Source organism: Phascolarctos cinereus, unplaced genomic scaffold (genome assembly GCF_003287225.1).
Source record: "Phascolarctos cinereus isolate Bilbo 61053 unplaced genomic scaffold, phaCin_HiC Scaffold_5;HRSCAF=322, whole genome shotgun sequence".
Classification (NCBI taxonomy): Eukaryota; Metazoa; Chordata; class Mammalia; order Diprotodontia; family Phascolarctidae; genus Phascolarctos; species Phascolarctos cinereus.
In genome coordinates, this window is record NW_027555958.1 from 178,648,030 (window position 1) to 178,660,418 (window position 12,389).

The following is a 12,389-nucleotide window of genomic DNA, read 5'->3' on the forward strand; positions in this document are numbered from 1 at the left end:
CTTGAGGCAGGGAGATCATTCAGAAAGTTATTGCTATAATTCAGATATGAGGTATTAAAAGCTTGCACCAGGGGTGTGGTTGTGAGTGGAGAGAAGGGGGTGTATAAGAGAGATGTTGTAAAAGTAGAAATGATAAGATTTACCAATAGATAGTCATGAGCAAATAAGCTTTTGATAATCTTAAAGGAGATACAGCACTGTTCTAATTGCCTTAAGTGGGTGATCAAAACATAATTTTTTAAAAGAACATACATTCAATCAACTACATATGTACAGATAGCTTTAAGATATTGATTCCAACTTCGTTTCCCCCTTAGCATGTATTATTCACACCAGAGACAGGATTATTATAACTTAAATTATGAGCCAAAACAAACACTCGGGTTACACCTGTTTAGTTTATACTACCTTGGAAACCACTAGTATTCATTTCTCAGCTTTAAAGCCATAACTCCTTTTCAAGGAAAGGACATGACCTGCTTATGATTTTTTAATGGCCTGAGCTAATGCCTGGATCTCTCCTTAATCTCTACATCTGTGCTGTGCAGGTAAATCAAGCTTATTCCTGTTATGATAAGATGTATTTATTTTGTCGGGGAAAAGCCTGCATTTGTATTAAATGGGGGAGGGCAACTACCTCAGGGAAACAGTCCCTTTGGAACTTTTGAGAGATTATAAAACCTTGGTAAAATGAATGGACTTGCTATCCCTTGTTGTCCCTTCATCCTCAATGTCTTTACTTAACAAGCTACCCTGGGGTAAGACCATCCTTTAGACTATCTGGTTAACATGAGTATTTTTACATGATCCACCAGAATTAGAGTTCTTGACTGACGCCTAAAAGCATACGTTCTTCTAATGTTGGCTTCTTGCTAATGGTACTTTATAGGAAAATTTTGTTATTTTTCAGTGGCATTGTGTTAGGAGGACTGAAGATTGTCACAGTGCTTTTTCAAATAAGGGTTCATCAAATAACATCTTATATCTTCACAGGAAACCAGGTCTTTGTATGTTGGTAGGGGAGAGGAGGTAACAATTCAATTAATTTTTTGCCATTCCCATCAGAGTTGGGGGTCTGAGGGCTCTTCCATCTCTAGTTCTGTGATCCTATAATCCTAGGTTGAGTTATAATATTATATATTGGGAAACTGAAGTAGAGGAAACTATGGTGAGGAGAGATTAGGTGAATCATTCAAGATTTGAGACTGGAGACCTGATCTCAAGAGATAAAAGGAAATCAGGTGGATAGCTTTATTAGTGCTAACAGAACACTTCCTGAGGTTCATGTGCCCCCTTATTCTCTCCCTCAAATCCCCAAAATTTCAAAAGTTGTCTCTGTGATTTTATTAATTACAATTTGCTAATAAACAAGTAGATCTTGAGGACCCTAGATGTAAGGAGCTCTTCATAATATATTTGCAACCTTGGAGAGAGGAAATTAAGATGAACAGGAGCTATCTTCTTTGTACTTGAACTAGCTTGTTCTCCACCACTTTTTTTTTTTGCATTAGTCCCATGCAAATCAAGAACCAGAAGAATTAACCTTCAGCAAGCTGAGTGACAGATCTTCAATAGTCTCCTGAAACATGAAAGGGTTTTGTTGAACGAGACATTGTATGTACAGATAATATTTGTGGAACTTTAGCAGTCTCCAATATCCCCCACTGAATTAACATGGCAGAGTCTTAGGATAGTTGTTGGAGCCTAGAGCTTTAGTAACCACTTTGAGACTTGTAGGTGGATCTTTTGGGGTTTCTTCAACAAGGGACCCTCTAATTTTGTAAGGGCTGCTTGGGTCACAGCTATACCATTGCAAGTATCACCACCAGTCTTAGCACCTCGGCAAAGCTTAGCTAGGAAATGGGAAATGCATGGTTGCAGATGACCTTGGTTATTCTATTTTATGACTTTTGGATTTTTGTTTTATTATGAGTTCTGAATATGTGTTATACAAAGAAGGGTTAGTTAAACCAGTGAGTTATAAATTCATCAGGTTCTCTCCTCTTCTTTCTCATCCCCATTTCCATGATTAGGTTCACTATTCTCGTTCAGAAATTACTATAGGAAAATATTCACATATATACAGACTTAGACTTTGTATCATCACCTCAAGAAAATATCTAAAGTATGATAGCTGAGGTATATTCTAACTACAGAAAAGATAAATTTGACTAGCTGTGTGACCCTGGGCAAGTCACTTAACCCCAATTGCCCAAATAAATAAATAAAAAATTAAAAAAAAGGAAAGATAAATTTGAAGAGATCCTAGCTCCCCAGAACTGCTTATTTTATGGTTAAGATTTTGTTCTGAAATACACATGTTGAGACCTTTCAAAACAGAATTTACTTATGGCTGTTTTGTGCTGGTTTAAAAAAAACCTTTTTGGTAAACCTTTAGAAATGGGTTTCATTTGAAATATTTAGTTCATTTAACATTCATGCAATGTGCATTTATGTCTCCACAAAAAACAAAGCTGTTATTGTTTCTGTAAACACACAGGGAAGAGTGATTAACTAAATAGGAATGAAGGGGAGTTTCCTACCCACTAATATTATCATCTTCTCTGGCAACAGAGACAGGGTTTTTCTCCAAGTATTTACTTGCCCTTTTTTAATCAAGCACCCCTCCCCCACCCATTAGCGCCCAGCATCCCTAACCATCTTGTATTTAACTGCATTGTATCTATTTGTATTTATTCTCTTTATATTTATCTTGACACTTAGTATACATGCTTAATAAACGTTTGCTACTTGATTTAGTGATTGGGAGGTTACAAACCAAGAAAGTATTTCTTGAACACATCTTCATCTATTACTTACTCTATAAGAACACTTCACAGACAACTCTGCAGACACACAAGTGAAATGGAAAACACTATATTCCTTTTCTTGATAAACTTAATCTTCTTGGGGGGGGGGAAGATTACCTGTTTCAAGAACAGTATGAGGTAGTATCCACCGCTAAACTTTGATTCCAATACCTCGTCACTGCATGGCTGTGACCTGGTTATCAAAGGTAGGTCAGCAACGCATAGCCTTCGGCATACCCTATCAAGCTGAAAAGGGTTTGAATATGGGTTTAGTAATGGATTGTATGTCTTTTGTCCAAGAACCAGCCTAGCTAAATTTGGAGAAGGTTATCAATCAGATTGGTTTCAGGATGGTGAATTAATTATTCATCCACAGGAACAGAGTGATAAGAAGTTGTGAGCTGTTATTGGAGTGAGTACCCATACTAACAAAATACAGATCCTTGAAAGTTTTCTTTTGTTTTGGAGACCAGGTTTCCCTCTCTTGGCCAGGGAAAGTGTAGCAGCTAGTCATGGCCAGATCCTAATACTGGCTGGCACAGAAGCTTTAATCTTGCTCTGTTTTTCTGACTGGGGTAGGTTTGCCCTGTGTTAGGTTGCCTGGTGGTCCTCTGCTCTGAGGGGCTCTCCATATTAGTGCCCAGCTTAGTGTGGATAAATGACTAGATTTAGCTTTACTGCAGCTCAGAACTCTTGTGTTTAAGGGATTTGTCAGCCTCAGCCTTTCCAGCAGCAGTTACTATAGGTGTACCACTACATCTGGCATATTCCTGAAGTGAAGTAGGTGCTAGTATATAAGTACGAAACTGGGTGGTATAGGAGTACTTATCAAAGAAAGGTGAATGAGAGTCAGAGTGGTCAAGAAAGGTTTCATGGAGGATTTGGGATTTAGGATTATCTTTGAAGAGTGGGAAGAATGTGAACAGATGGAAAAAGGGGGAGAAAGGATTCCAGGAATGAGTAACAGCACAAGTTAAAAAACAACAAAACTTGGTACAGGGAAGGTGTGAGAGAAGAATGAGATGGTTAGGCTAGGGTGAAGGATTCAGGCCAGAGAGCAGTAACAATCAACTGGAATAGGTAAGGATAGCAGATTACAGATTACAGCGGATCTTGAATGTCAGGCATTATCTGACCAGGAGTGAGAAGTCATTGAAAATTCCTGAGCAGGAAATGATATGATGAAAACAGTATTTTAGGAAGATAATATGGCAGTGGCATGCAGGATGAATTGGAATAGGGATATTGTGGAAACAAGAAGGCCAATCAAGGAAAAACTGTAGGAAACCAGAAAGGTGGTGGTGTGAGTCTAAACTAGAGAAATGGCAGTGGAACTGTAGCAGGGAAGAATCTAAGAAACATTTTTCAAAGGAAAAATGACAGAATTTTTCAAATGATGGAATACAGAGGATGAGAAGATGCAAAGGTAAGTGACAGACTTTTTGAGTTGAAAAGTAGATGAATAGTGAGACTGGGAGGTAGTCATCAAACCACAAGCATTTACTGTCACTACACACAATACACAAAAACGGCAAAAAAAAAAAAGCAGTCCCTGCTCTTGAAGGAAGAAGCCAGGAAGATCAAGAAATGGCAGCAAGTAGAGAGAGCGTTGCAGCGTGGAGAAGTATTTGCACAGAGGCATGGAGCCAGTTAGGCTCTACCTTACAGTGCAGAAAGGGAAGTAATGTCTCACAAGGCTGGGCAGGTAGGTGGAAGCCGGTTTGTAAAAGACTAAGCCAAACAGGAGTTTATATTGCATCCTAGACACAATAGAGAACCACTGGAATTTATTGAGTACATATGTTGTCCTTATTTGTATTGTATCACTTTTTAAAAAATATTTCTATCCCCAGGGCTTAGCACGGTGACTAGCATATAGTAAATGCTAATAAATGCTTTTTGCATTCATTTGTGGGTATTTTCCCTCACTGCCATCTCCACTTTTAGTACCTGTCTTGAGGCCAAAGTTCCCCCTAATTTTCAGAAAATTTTGGATGAATGACCAGCAACTGACTCTGAAGACTGACCATATAAGAAATGGGTATAGTGTTGTAGTGCTTCAGGATTTCAAGGGTCTGTGATCTCTTGATTCCTCTTGATGGAAGTTCCATATCATAATTCCTCCAACTCTTAGCAAGCAGGCCTTCAAGAATTTCTGTGGCTGAGGGGCAGCTAGGTGGCGCAGTGGATAGAGCACCAGCCCTGAAGTCAGGAGGACCTGAGTTCAAATTCGACCTCAGACCAAACACTTGACATGTATTAGCTGTGTGATCTTGGGCAAGTCACTTAACCCTGACTGCCTCACTTAAAAAAAATAAAAAGAATTTCTGTGGCTGAAAAATTTATCACCATGTGGCATGGTGCAGAGAAAAGAGTACTAAGTTTAAAGCCAGAGGACATGGATTCAAATCCCTCCTCTATCACTTCCTGTGTGACTTTGGACAAGCCACTTAACCTCTCTAAGCCTCAGTTTCTTCATCTGTAAAATGAGGGAGAAGGATTTGATCAATGAAATCTAAGGTCTCTTCTAGCTATAAAACAATGATTCTATTATTATAACTTGAGGATGAGCCTTCCAAACTTGGAAAACATACAATCTGTCAAAAGATTCACATTCAAAGCCTCTCCAGCCAGACATTATATTCCATTGGAATAGCCTTCCAGAACCCAGGGTCACCCCCAGGACATGACAAAGCTTCAGTGTAGGACTTTGGCAGAGTATTGTAAACATGAAATATAATAAATAATAAAAATAAATAAGTATAATAAAATAACCTTAAAAAGTTAACCTGACATATTTAAAGTTTTACATAATCACTATTTTGTTACAGATCATTAGACATAAACAGTTCAGATAAATTAATTTAATTCATATGTAGCCAGATCAATTAGTTTTGAGGTCAACTAGAGGCAGGAAATGGAATAGGGAAGAGCAAAAATCTTTTCTGTGGCATAGTAGATAGAGCTCTGGGCCTGGACTCAGGAAGAACTGAGTTCAAATCTACTCTCATACACTTACTAGCTGTGTGGCCTCAGGCACTTTATTTAGCCTCTGTCTGATTCAGTTTCCTCAAATGTAAAATGGCGATAATAATAATAACACCTACATCCTAGGATTGTCGTGAGGATCAAATGAGATAATATTTGTAAAGCTCTTTGCAAACCTTAATGTGCTATTGAGATGATAGTTATTATTACTAATATTAGTAAATAAGCATTTATTAAGCACCTTCCAGGTACCATGCTAAGTTTTGGAGATACAAAAAAAGCAAACAACAGCCCCTGCCTTTAAGGAGAATATAATATTGGGGGAGACAACATGCAAACAAATATACACAAAGCAAGCTATATACAGGATAAATAGGAAATAATTAACAGAGGCAAGGTACTGGAATTAAGAGGGCTTAGGGAGGGTGCAGCAAGGTGATACAGTGAATACAGCACTCGTTCTGGAGTCAGGAGGACCTAAGTGTAAATCTAGCCTCAGACACTTACCAGCCCTGTGACCTTGGGCAATTCACTTAATCCCAGTTGTCTCCAAAAAGAGGTGTGTGTGGTTGGGGGAAACCTTACTGTAGAAGGTGGAATTTTAGTTGGGTTTAAAGGTAGCCAGGGAGGTCAATAGTTAGGGTGGAGAAGGGAGAGCATTTTAGGCACAGAGGACAGCCAGAGAGAATGTTCTGAGCTGACAGATGGAGTATCTTGTATATGGAATAGTCAGGAGGCCACTGTCACTGGATTGATGAGTATATATATGTGTGTGTGTGTGTATATATATATATATATGGTAGGGAGTAAGGTGTGAGATAACTGGAAAGGTAGGAGGGAACTAGTTTATGAAGGGTTCGGAATGCCAAATAGAACATTTTGTATTTGCTCCTGGAGACAATAGGAAGTCACTAGAGTTTATTGATTGGAGGGGTGAGAGTGACATGATTGGACTTGTGCTTTAGGAAAATCACTTTAGTGGCTAAATGGACATTGGGTTGGAGTGGGGAGAGACTTGAGGTAGGCCGATCCACTCACTGGCAGGCTATTGCAATGATCCAGGCATGAGGTGATAAGGGCAGGCCCTAGAGGGGTGAGAGTGTCAGAGAAGAGAAGGGGATGTATTCAAGAGGTGAAATCAACAGGCCTTGGCAACAGATGGGATATGGGGGTGAGAGACAGTGAGGAATATAGGGCGATTCCTAGATTGTAAGCCTAAGAACTGGGCTCTACAGTAATAGTGAAGGCAGGAGGTGGGATGGGTTTAGGGGGAAAGGTAACAGGTTCTGTTTTGGACATATTAAGTTTAAGATGTCTAAAGGACATCCATTTCTAGTTGTCTCAAAGGTAGTTGGAGATGTGAGATTGGAGCAGGATAGATAGATTTGAGAATCATCAGCAATAGATGGTAATTAATTCCATGGTGATGATGAGATCCTTAAGTGAAGTAGTAGACAGGGAGAAGAGAAGAGGGCATAGGGCAGAACCCTGATGGACACCTATGATTAAAGAGTGTAATCTGGAAGAAGTTTCAGCAAAGGAGACAGAGAAGGAGTGGTTAGATAGGTAGGAGGTAAATCAGGAGAGAGTCGTGTCCAGAAAACCTAGAGAGAAGAGATTGTCAAGGAGAGAGTGATCAACAGTGTTAAAGGCTGCAGAGAGCTCCAGGAGAGTGAGGATTGAGAAAAGGCCATCGGATTTGACAACTAAGAGACCATTAGCAACTTTAGAGAGAGTAGTTCCAATGAAGGTGGGAAGCCAAATTGTTGAGAGGAGAGTGAGGAAAGAAAGTGGAGGCACCTATTGTAGATTGCCTTTTCAAGGAGTTTTGCTACAAAGGGCAGATATGACATATAGGATGATAGTGAGGTGGAAGGATCAAGTAAGGATTATTTTTATTATTACATTAGAATCCAAATGGACGCCCAAAGACATGAATTGATTAGCTGAAGAGTGAACAAGAAGTAAGTGGCAGAGTCAGGATTCAAATCCAGGTCTCCTGACTCCAAATCCAGTGTCAGTTCTCCTGTGGTTGGGGTAAGTCTGGCTCTGAGTATATCAGGCATTTTTAGTGCCCAGGGTGGATGGTGGTGGCCACAAATACACTTTTCTTTTATAATATACTTTATAAGGGTGTTGTTGAATGTTAGTGTCATGGCATGGATACTGGCCTCAGCAGGATGATTCAATCAGTCAGTCAGTCAGTAATCATTTATTAAGTGCTTACTATATGCTAGAGGGTCAACTAGGTGGATAGAGCTCTGGGCCTGGAGTCAGAAAGACTCATCTTCAAATATATTCACACCATATAACTAAATATAAATTTTGGTTTCATTTGGAGTACAGTAGGTAGATATCTCTGATAAGAAAGTTTTTCTTCATACTGTGGTGACATTTGCTTCACTTTTCTTCCAACCATTGGTCTGGAGCTATAAAGAATAAGTTTAATCCCTCTTTCACATGACAGCCCCTCAAACATTTGAGGATAGCAATCATTTCCCCTCTACGTCTTCCTTCAAAAGTGAACTCAGAGGAAACAAAATATGCATACATATTTTTAGTATCAGTATATATATGTATACATATATAATATATATACTCATACACACATATATATATATACATATACACAAAAATCTAACAAATAAAAATGTGTATACATATCTACATCTATTTTTTTTTTACTTTTGTTATTTTTTAAATTTATGTACTTCCAAGAAAAAGAGTTGCTAACCGCACTGAGGAAAGGAAGATGATCCATCTACACTGGATAAATTTCCTAGAGATGGTAGGTAGGATTGGTGGTAATGGAACGTATTTCTAGAATTTGTATCTGACTAGCCTGAAAGATCCAAACTTTGCTCAATTTCCAAGACTGGATGATAAGTTCTACTTCCTGTGAAAAACAGCAGAACAAGTTGTAATTCTGTATCTATTTTACTACTTGACTCCAGGATGGACAAGTAATTGGGTCACTGATGTTTCATTAAATTTAAAGATTTTTTTTGCTGGATTTTCCAATGGCTTAGAAAATGTGATATACCTTTCAAAGTGATTATTAGTAGTTGGGACCTTTGAGGTTGGACTTCAAGAAATCATTTGATTAATTTCATCTTCTGTTTGTATTTCTCACTAAAGCTAAAATCTTGTTGAAATGAACTGCTGCTTCTTCAAATGAAAGGAGAAACTCACTGGTAAAACTAGATCCTTAGACTTGATAAGTAGAACCTCCTTACAGATCCAAAGGAGTCTCCAGAAATTAAAAGAAAAGCAGGACAAATGAATAAAGAAAAAGTAGATCCCATGAAGAAAAATCAAACAAGTTGGGATCCTTGTAGCCAAGGATAAGAAAACCCAGTGATAACTTTGTTATCATGAGGAGATCATGAGGAGACCAATTCTTACGTCCTCACAGGAGAAAAACTGGTGAAAATGCACTAAAATTGAAACAAGAGGCTTAGCTTAGAAGAAAAAGGAAGACAATTCTGGCAGGAAAAGTGATTTACTATTGTAATAGCCTGTGGAATGAGGGAGGCCATTGACAATACGAAGAGCTTTATAAAAGGGCAGACAACTATTAGTTTTTGATGGCTTGGGTGTAATTCTGACTCACATGACTTCATCAGTCCCTTCTATTCAAATCAAAGAACCATTTCTCAAGTACCTACTATGGTATTAGTATTGTGATAGGTACTAGAAGAAAGATAGCATTTAGCTAAGACATGGTTCTTGCCCTCATTGAATTCACAGTCTGTTAAGGGAAAGGAACACATTCTCACACTTTAATATGTCAATGGGTCTGTGATTTCACTCATCCAGTGATGCAAATTGCAGCCCATTTGTGGTGGTCCTCCCATTGTTGATGAGGAGAGAACACCATAGAAAGTCTGATACCCTCTGTTTCAGGTCTATGTGGACTTCTTGGAAGACATAGTGAAATTCAGTATAATTTAATTACACAAACATTTATTAAACACTTTTTCTCAAGAAGTTTAAATCCTATTTGGGGGAACAACATATACACAGATGGAAAAAAAAACAATATGCTAAATAAATAGAAAATAATTTCAAGCTGAGGCAGAACTAGCACCTGGGGAGAATTAGCAAAGATCTCTTGTAGGAGGTAACAATTGAAGGGAGATTTGAAGAAGGCTACTAGTTCCAAGAGCTGGAGATGAGGAGCAGGAACATTTCAGCCGTGGGGCGGGGGTAACCTGTGCAGAGGCAAGGGAATGGAAGATAAAATGCCAAATACAAGAAGCTGAAGGACTGAATTAAACTATGAATACAGGTAAGGGAGCAGATGTGAGAGATGATGCAAAGGTAGAATCTATAAAACTTGGCAAGGGGGCAGCTAGGTGGGGCAGTGGATAGAGTACTGGCCCTGGAGTCAGGAGGACCTGAGTTCAAATCTGGCCTCAGACACTTGACACTTACTAGCTGTGTGACCCTGGGCAAGTCACTTAATCCCATTGCCTACAAAAACAAACAAAAAAGCTTGGGAAGTGTTTAGATATGGGGGTAATGAGTAAGAGTGTAACCTGAGGATAACTTTGAGGTTGTGAACTTGGGTGATTTTCAGAATGGAGCCCTCTGACCCCATTCTGGTAAGATGGTTGAGTTTAGGGAGAAAGTAATAATGCTGAATAATAAATATATTAAGTGTTTTCCCAATATATCATACTAGGTCTGAGGAGGCCATTACCAACTGGAGTAATCAAGAAAGGATTAATGGAAGCAGAGTTTAGTTGTACATCAAAGGATACGTAGGAATTCAATAGCATTCAACAGGGAGGACAAGGACAGCATGAACTCCAGGCATAAGGAACATTTTGAGCAAGAGTGCAGAAGAGAACAGTTGCAGGGCATGTTTGAGGGACAATAATTTGTGCAGGTTGATTTAAATGGAGTACATGGAGGCAAATGCATACAGTCGGAAAGTTAGTCATGAAAGATTGTGCAGGGCCTTGAATGCCAGGATAAGGTGATACAGTAAACAGAAAGCTGTTTGTGGACCAAGGAGACCTGCAAATTCTAGCTTTTATATGGACACATCTCTTCACCTCTCTTGAGCCTCAGATTCTTCATCTGTAAAATGGGAAAAATTATACTTGTATGAACTACCTCAGAGGGTTGTTGGAAGGAATGTACTTATAAACCTTAAAAGACCATCTATCTGTTAGTTGCAATTAAATTTTCCTTGGTAGGCAATAGGGATCCATTGAAGGATTTTGAGCAGAGGAGGGGTATAAGTAGATCAAGGCATAATCTGGTAGTGGAGAATAGGTTAGAGGAGGCAGAGTGGAAAAAGCCTGTTAGGCAGCTATTTTCATAGTTTTCTAGTTCTATTCAACCCCATTCAATATATAGCGCTTCCCTATTATCTATTTTTCCTCAAGGGGGGAAAACAGTGGATAAAATTCCTCTTTTCTCTTTCCAAAAAGGCCTGATAAGGCTCTTTCTACTGCTTTGTAACATAATATAGATTTCCTCTTGTGTAACATGGACACATGCCAAATGCCATATGTCATGGGGAAACACAATACTTGTTTTTTTTTTCTTTTTGAAATTAATTTGAATTATTTATACAGATATTAACCTTTCCGGCACATTGAAGAAGCCTTTTTATTTAATGCATTTTGTTTCTGTGTTCTGATAACCAACAGCAATGAAGTGTTTATGCCTCTTTGAATGGAACATTTTATATACTTGTCTTCATTCTCTGTGAAAAGTATTCGTTACTCTTTGTTTATCTGCCCTAAGCACTAGGGTCTCAGCTTATTACATTTTATCTCTCATAAAAGAAAACCAAAGTTATTGTGTGTTATTTGTGAGACTTCATGACAGGTGCCTTCTTAGTACATTAGCCCAATTTTCTTAACCCTATGTTGTCAGAATGTCATTCCATCTTAGAACAAGATCCTATGTGTTCTTATTGGTTGAAAGGCTAAGGGAAAAATACAATGTGGTCACAAATCACTCTACTCGTGTTCTGATAGCATGGTGAGATTAAAGGCCTTTGTCATGACCTCCCCTCTTCATTTCCCATCTTCTACATGCTAAAATTTCTCTATAGTCTAAATCATCCTCTTTTTTTGCTCTGGTCTCAAAAAAGAAGGTGGCTGACTTCTGCCATTGACTCCATTCCCTCCAGGACTTTGCTCTGTGGATCATTCTCTCTCATCTGTAAACCTTTCCTCTCCAGTGGTTCTTTTGATAAGGCCTATAACAATGCTCAGGTCTCTTCTTTACTGAAAAAAACTTTCCCTTGACCTTTTTCATCCTTTCAAACTATTGTATTTTTTTCTATTATTCATTGCTAAACTTATAAAAAGAGTAGTTTATACTTCATTTTCTGCCTATTTACTCCTCCTCAGCCTCTTAGTATCTGGCTTTCAAGCTTAGCACTCTATTGAAACATCTCTCTCCAAGACCACCACTTTTCAAATCCCATTTTAAAAATGTCTCTTATGAATTTAATAAACACTAACACACATGAACATTTCTATATACAAAGAACAGGAAAGAGGCCTGTTTATGAAACTATGACATTGTATCAGTTTAAAAAATATACTAAATTTAACACACAAG

The 12,389-nt window shown here is 38.5% G+C and overlaps 1 long non-coding RNA gene across 1 annotated transcript in view; it reads left to right on the forward strand.

Moving 5' to 3' along the window:
• The first annotated feature begins 443 nt into the window (after positions 1-443).
• LOC144457571 (uncharacterized) overlaps positions 444-12,389 on the forward strand; it is a 51,126-nt gene continuing 39,180 nt past the window's right edge. The window contains exon 1 of the long non-coding RNA XR_013486993.1: positions 444-548. This is a non-coding gene — a long non-coding RNA (uncharacterized LOC144457571). The remainder of the gene's footprint in view (positions 549-12,389) is intronic.